Source organism: Meleagris gallopavo, chromosome 1, assembly GCF_000146605.3.
Source record: "Meleagris gallopavo isolate NT-WF06-2002-E0010 breed Aviagen turkey brand Nicholas breeding stock chromosome 1, Turkey_5.1, whole genome shotgun sequence".
In the NCBI taxonomy this organism is placed as follows: Eukaryota; Metazoa; Chordata; class Aves; order Galliformes; family Phasianidae; genus Meleagris; species Meleagris gallopavo.
The window spans coordinates 42,078,731-42,084,922 of record NC_015011.2 but is presented as its reverse complement, the minus strand read 5'-3'; the positions used below and the strand labels follow the sequence as shown (position 1 = coordinate 42,084,922).

General features: G+C 35.8%; 1 long non-coding RNA gene across 1 annotated transcript; it reads left to right on the top strand.

Annotated features, from left to right (window-relative positions):
- The first annotated feature begins 724 nt into the window (after window positions 1-724).
- On the top strand, window positions 725-6,082 carry LOC109365568. Its single transcript, XR_002111263.1, has 4 exons — window positions 725-793; window positions 2,612-2,673; window positions 3,825-4,039; window positions 5,146-6,082. It is a non-coding gene; the product is annotated as an uncharacterized LOC109365568 (long non-coding RNA).
- The last annotated feature ends 110 nt before the right edge of the window (window positions 6,083-6,192 follow it).

Sequence of the window (6,192 nt, the reverse complement as noted above, 5' to 3'; positions counted from 1 at the left end):
TGCAAGACACACTCAAGACCACTTCTAACATGTAAAGCTTAATGCTTTTAAAAGTGAGAAAAGATTGCTAAACAATTGAGACAGATTGTTTGCATATCTTGATCCATTAAATTTGACTATGCATGGAGTCCAGTGGAAACTTCTGGAGGTTTAAGAGACTTTGAAGCTCACCACATTCAGTTTCAGACTTAATAACATAGTCTAAGATAAGAGTTTGTTTCAAGCAAAAATTCATAAACATCACTGACCTTGATCAACAGAGATATTTGTGTCTGAAACTGTGTGAAGTCAGTAACAATTTAAAGACAGAAACCATGTGGGGGTAACTGAGTGAGTTTGCCTTGAATTTACTGTTGTCTTATCAGGGCATAAACAAATACAGATTTGTGTAAACAAAGACATGGTTCTACATGCACCAAATGTTTGCCTTCTCAGGACTCATCATTATCATCATGAACTGAATATCAAAAAGGGGCAATACTTCTCTGCATCAGGGGCCTTCTAGTGGCTCTTTCTTTGTTTAATTCTTTGGTACCTAATCAAATGTTATGTTCCTACTGCAATTTTCCCTCATTAAGACTGTAGTGGAAGAGCTAAGTCATGGCTTGAAGCAGTAATTGAGCACCTGGTGGGAAGGTAGGGCCAACCATGGAAGCTCATGTGCACGCAATGCACCTGAGTGTCTGGAAGGGGTGGAGCCAGGTTCCCTCCCTTTCCAATCCTCATTTAAGGGCTGGCAGCAGAGGTGAGAGTATCTCTGTGGAGATCCCTACCTACCTGAGGCATTTTGAAGGTGAGCAGTTTTTTTGGTTTTGGTGTTTTGATTTTGTTTTTTTTTCCTCCCCCCTTTGTTTCTGCATCAGCTGCTGCGTTTAAGCTTCTCCTCATTTGTTGCAGCCTGGGACTCTGCTATCCTGCTGTTGGTGGTGTGTTTTCCATCACATTATAGCATCACAAAGATATTCTCCTCTTCCCAGACAGATTTCATTGTTGTACCTAGAAATTTCAGGAGTAAATTCTTATCTCTAATGCTGTAATGTGATGAAAAGGACAGCAATTGTAGCAAGGTAGCACAATCCTAGGCTGCAGCAAGTGAGGACAAGCCCAAATGTGGCAGCCGTGGACACAGAAACGAAGAAAATCTGCTTATGTTTAGAAGGTCTCCAGTAGGTAGGGATCTCTTGAGAAATCCCTTTGTCTCCACTGCCAATCTTTCAAGGTAGTCTGGAGGGGGGTGGATCTTGGCTCCACCCCTTCCAGGCACTCAGGTGCACTGCATGTACCTGAGCTCCCTTGGGTTGGCCCTGCCTTCCCACCAGGTGCTCAATCACTGCTTCAAGCCCTGACTTAGCATTTCTGCTACATCATCTCTCTATCAAATTAGTCAGTTAACAGATTCATAAGTTGTTAATTCGGGGGCAGATGTAGCTAACAAAATTATTATAAGAAAGAACAAATTTTTAAGCCTTCTTTTTAAAGGAACACAACTTTAAAAGATAATACAACATTCTTAATCATTTATTAAAATTCTTGACTCATAATTCAGTAACTTTCCATTTCCAATATTGAATAATTGTCTTCAATACTGTAATCCAAAAATAACCTAATAATACTAGTGATAGTTAAAATTCATTTAGCTTCTGAGGAGGATATTACTAGGATAAGTACATGGTGATATGTCATGTTCTGTACTGAAAAATAATTAATTAGAGTGCATTTTGAGGTACTTGGCTAGATTTAATGCAGTCCCTTGTGTCATCCAGAAAATAAATCAAATTTTGTACCAATAACCAATGCTTCTGATATATATTTTTGACTTGTCTAATGTGATGCCTGATTTCTAGGGTGACATAGAGAAAAATACTGGTTTTGAATAAATTAAAAAGAATAAGAAAATGCAGAATAAAATAAATGAGGCATCTGAAAATGCAAGACAATTTAAATGAAGCATTTCTGTAACCAACAAAAAAAAAACAAACAGAAATAGTCTTGTCTTACTGCTGTCAAAACAAGAACTAACCATTGAGAATTTCACGTATGTGATAAAGGATTTGTTTTGTCAATCACTCTTGCGTTTATTAAGGTTTATTTATCTTATAAATGCAGTCTGGCTCATTTTCCACCAGATAAATGTATAGCTTTTATTTACTGTTGAATATTTCCTAAAGACTAAAGCATTCAGGAATAATATAAATATTTATCAACAAGGGGGAAAGAACAATCAGCATGTCCTATATAAAGTGACTCTGGATCTCTTTGGAACTGAGCTCTAAAGGCTTACACAAGTTAAATGTATCTAAACTTCTGATCTTAGGTAGTTTGTATGTGTTCATGCAAAGAAATTGCTGGCAGACCTGGGAATTAAATTCAGATTTTTCTAAGTGCAAATATGTTCTGTTAACCACTCTAATGCTTCTGCAGCAGACACAAAGGAACAGAAACAAAAAAATTAAGATAGGAAATTGAGTATGCAGGGAATAATTTTTGTACATGGCCAACATCTATATGAATTCTGGCTAGTGTTGTCTCTTAGCTTAGCTAATGAAAAAAACATGTCTGGAAAATCATAGAAAGTTTTAAAGATTATGGATTTGTCTAATCTGTTTTGCAGAAGAACTGCACGTGCTTTCTCACGTTGGGGTTTTCTTCAGAGTCTAAACAGGCATTTGAAAGGTGAATAAATAGCAATTTAATCTATGAAATTTTTTTGATAGACCAAGAACAAGCCTTAAGGTTCTGCTTAAGTTTTCTCAGCTCTCTCTTAATTTAAAGATCAGATTTGCCTCATGATGACTTTATATTTCTATACAATACTTCATATTATGAAACTAGCTTTTTATCTTCCATATGTCATCATATTGAAGGCTTCTGGCAAATTAGATGAAGCATTATACATTAGCTCTATTTCCCTTACTGCTGTGTTGAAAAACAATCTAACTGCAATGATCTTACAGAATGAGCAGAAGGAACTGACAGTCCTATCTGCTTCATATATCCTGTTTTGTTGTGTGTTGTTGTTTTTTTTTAATTGTTATTAGTTGATTTTGTTTGGTGGGCTGTTGTTTCTTTGCTTGCTTGTTTATTTTTGTCATGATGACAGTCTGTCAGTTTCCTACCAAATATACTCTTCTGCCCTGTGTCCCGTTTAGGTGAATTTTGGGAAAAATGCTGACAAAAATCAGATAAAAACAATAAGAAAACTAAAATGTACGTGTATCAATTATTCATATGGTGTAAAACTGATAATCCGAATCCTTTTTAGTTTGTTTTGTTTATTTTTTTCTACAATATTTCTCATAAGTTGAAGATATTTCTTATGTTTAGTGTAGAAATAGTTTTCCATCATCTAACTGAATTCAGACTCCTTCTCAAGGTGCCAACATTGTAGTAAGTACAATGAACTGTCAAAAAAAATGTATCTTTATAGCATAACAATCTAGGGTGCTGCTCTACTGAATTTTATCTGACTAAAAATTAGATGCATGATTAAATCTAGTCATTTGAGCTCCCTCAATAGAAGGAAGGCAATTAATCCCACTTGCCTTAGACACTTGCTTTAGGATGAGCTGAATAACCTTTGTAGGCACAGTTAAGTTTCATATTTCAGGTTTTAAGAAACAGCTCAAAGACACTGATCAAGGCTTGATTAATTACATGAGATCAATTCAGCTTGCCCAAGTCTTTGCAAATGATCAGGTATGCTTAAGGTAAGCAAGTACCTGTTAGGTAGTCAATTATGCGCATGGAGTGACAGGGCAGTCACCCTTCCTGCTGCCTGAATTACCTAATCCAGATTATCCCTTTTCCATACTAAATCACTGGAGGACGACAATCACTACTGCCCTCACTGCAGGACGCAGAGCTGAAACCTGAGTTCCTGGATTCACAGCAAGGGGCCATATCCACCCTGCCTTTGCCACTGCTTTCCACCTAGGGCTGCCTAGATTTCTCCAGTAATGTAACTTCCTTGTCAAGCTATAACACCCCAGTTAATGAGAAGACTCAAATGTCTGCAATAGTCAGCATGCGAAAAACTAAGGTAAAGATGAAAATTGCAGTAATAAGAATAGATAATACAAATGTTAAAGGTGGTTGTCTCATTTCTTCACAGAATACAATGGGAAACTGTAGAAACTGTCTGAAGTTTCCTCAACACTAAGAGCGAGTTTATCTCTTTGAAGGTCAAGCTAATGAAATGTGTACCTGATAGTTAGACTGTATATTCCATTGATTATTTGATAAATATAGGTATAAAAGGTAAAAGAGGTATAAGATCACAATACCTAATTCCATAATGATCTTTGAAAATATCACCTGTTAACTCTTAGCAGCAGCTTAAGAAAGCTGTTCATACTTAAATAAATAAAAATTAGGTTAATTAAAAAGAAACTTGTGGGAGTTCTTTTGGTTGGTTGGTTGTGTTTTTTTTTGTTGTTGGTTGATTTCGTTTGTTGATTGTTGGGGGTGAGGGTTATGTGTGTTATTTTTTTTTCCTCTAAGGAAAAAGCCTGGCAACCACAAGTTTCTAAATGTTAACATAAGACACTGTTTAATATAATACATCAGTAATAAAGAAGGTACATACTGTAACTGAAGAAATGAGCCACTGACAGAGTGAGAATTAGCCTGTGTGAATACCAAGATGCAATGAAATGAGAAACATATTTCTTGCTGCTTTTATTAAATTGAACAGTCAAACTCTGGCAGCTTGAATGCTTGTATAATACCTTTTAAAGATCAGCTAGCAAAATCAGATTTTCAGACTTTAAATTTTGCATAATTTGCATAATGAATACTACTTTTATTTTCTGTTATACAAATATATATTACATATTCCATGGCTTTCTTTTATGTGTGTTCCCAACTCCTGTAATTTTTTTGGAACCTTTCTTTCTTTAATGTTTCTTCATAAGCCTCAACTCTGGGAGATAAAACATAATACCAGTTCTAGTTTAAAAATTTTCGGAAGTATTTTTGGCTGGAAAAAAATTATCTGAAAGTGTTATATGATCCCACACAGGACTTAAAACACAGGAAGTATATAAAAATAATGATGTTGATATTTTTTAAATCATTTTTTTTTTTTTTAGGTGTGCTATGGATGGACTTAACCATGCATTAACCAATGTTTGTTGTCTTTTGTAGCAAAAAACATTCATTATCTGGCACTATACCATTCAATCCAAAGGAAGACCACTGTCAAGGAACAGCTGTGATCTCTCCATTCAACTATACCATCATTCTTTGAGATGAAGCTTTACAACCCATTATTTCTGTAGTTCAGTTTTATCTTTTTTTGCATCTTACGTTGCTTTTTAAAAGAGAGAATTAGTATGTCCTTGAATGTGAAGCTGGTATCTGAGTTAATGAAGAGAAGTGCAACGAGAATACCCAAAGCAGATATTCTGAGTATCAATATTAAAACACACATTGATGAACAAGAACAAATGGAAAAAGGCAGGATAAGTGTTATGAAATGTATGGAAATGTATCAGAAAAGTAACCTGCCTTGGAATATGCTTTTTTGTTTCATTATCTTTAGATGATGGAAAGACACATCAAGGACAGTAGGATAATTTTAAGTGCTTGATTTTTTTTTATTTTATTTTTATTTTTCTGTAGTGCTTTTGAAAAGAACGTTCCCTTCTACAGTAGATAAGACTGCTCTATTGTCCCCTTGCCAGCTGCTGTAAAAGCATTTCTAACAAATATGCAAAATTAGAAAGTGGAAAGGAGTTTCTTGTAGATAGATATACTAGAGCAGGAGAACAGGTCTTCAAGAACCACAGGGAAGAATAGTTTAAAGAACTGAAATCAAAATACACAATACTTCAGTGAATGGGCATTCTGCTTTCATACCAGCTGTCTGCTAAAGAAGACAACCTTTCTCTTGCTGTGTGGCAACACCAGGCACTACATCAGTTTGAAGGCCCTGGAGCACACTATCAGTCTTGCTTGGCTTGTCCTACCACGCCCACTATATAATCTGGATTTGGTGCTTTCTGGCTTCCATCTGTTCAGACCAATGAAAGATGGACTGCGTGAGTAACATTTTCCTAGCAATTATGCTGTCATAGCAGCTGTAAAATAGTGGGTCACCTCTGCTGCTGTAGATTTTTGTAAGCATGGTATGCAGGCTCTTGTTCACCACTGGTGAAAATGCATAGCTAACAGTGGTGGCTGTGTTTAAAA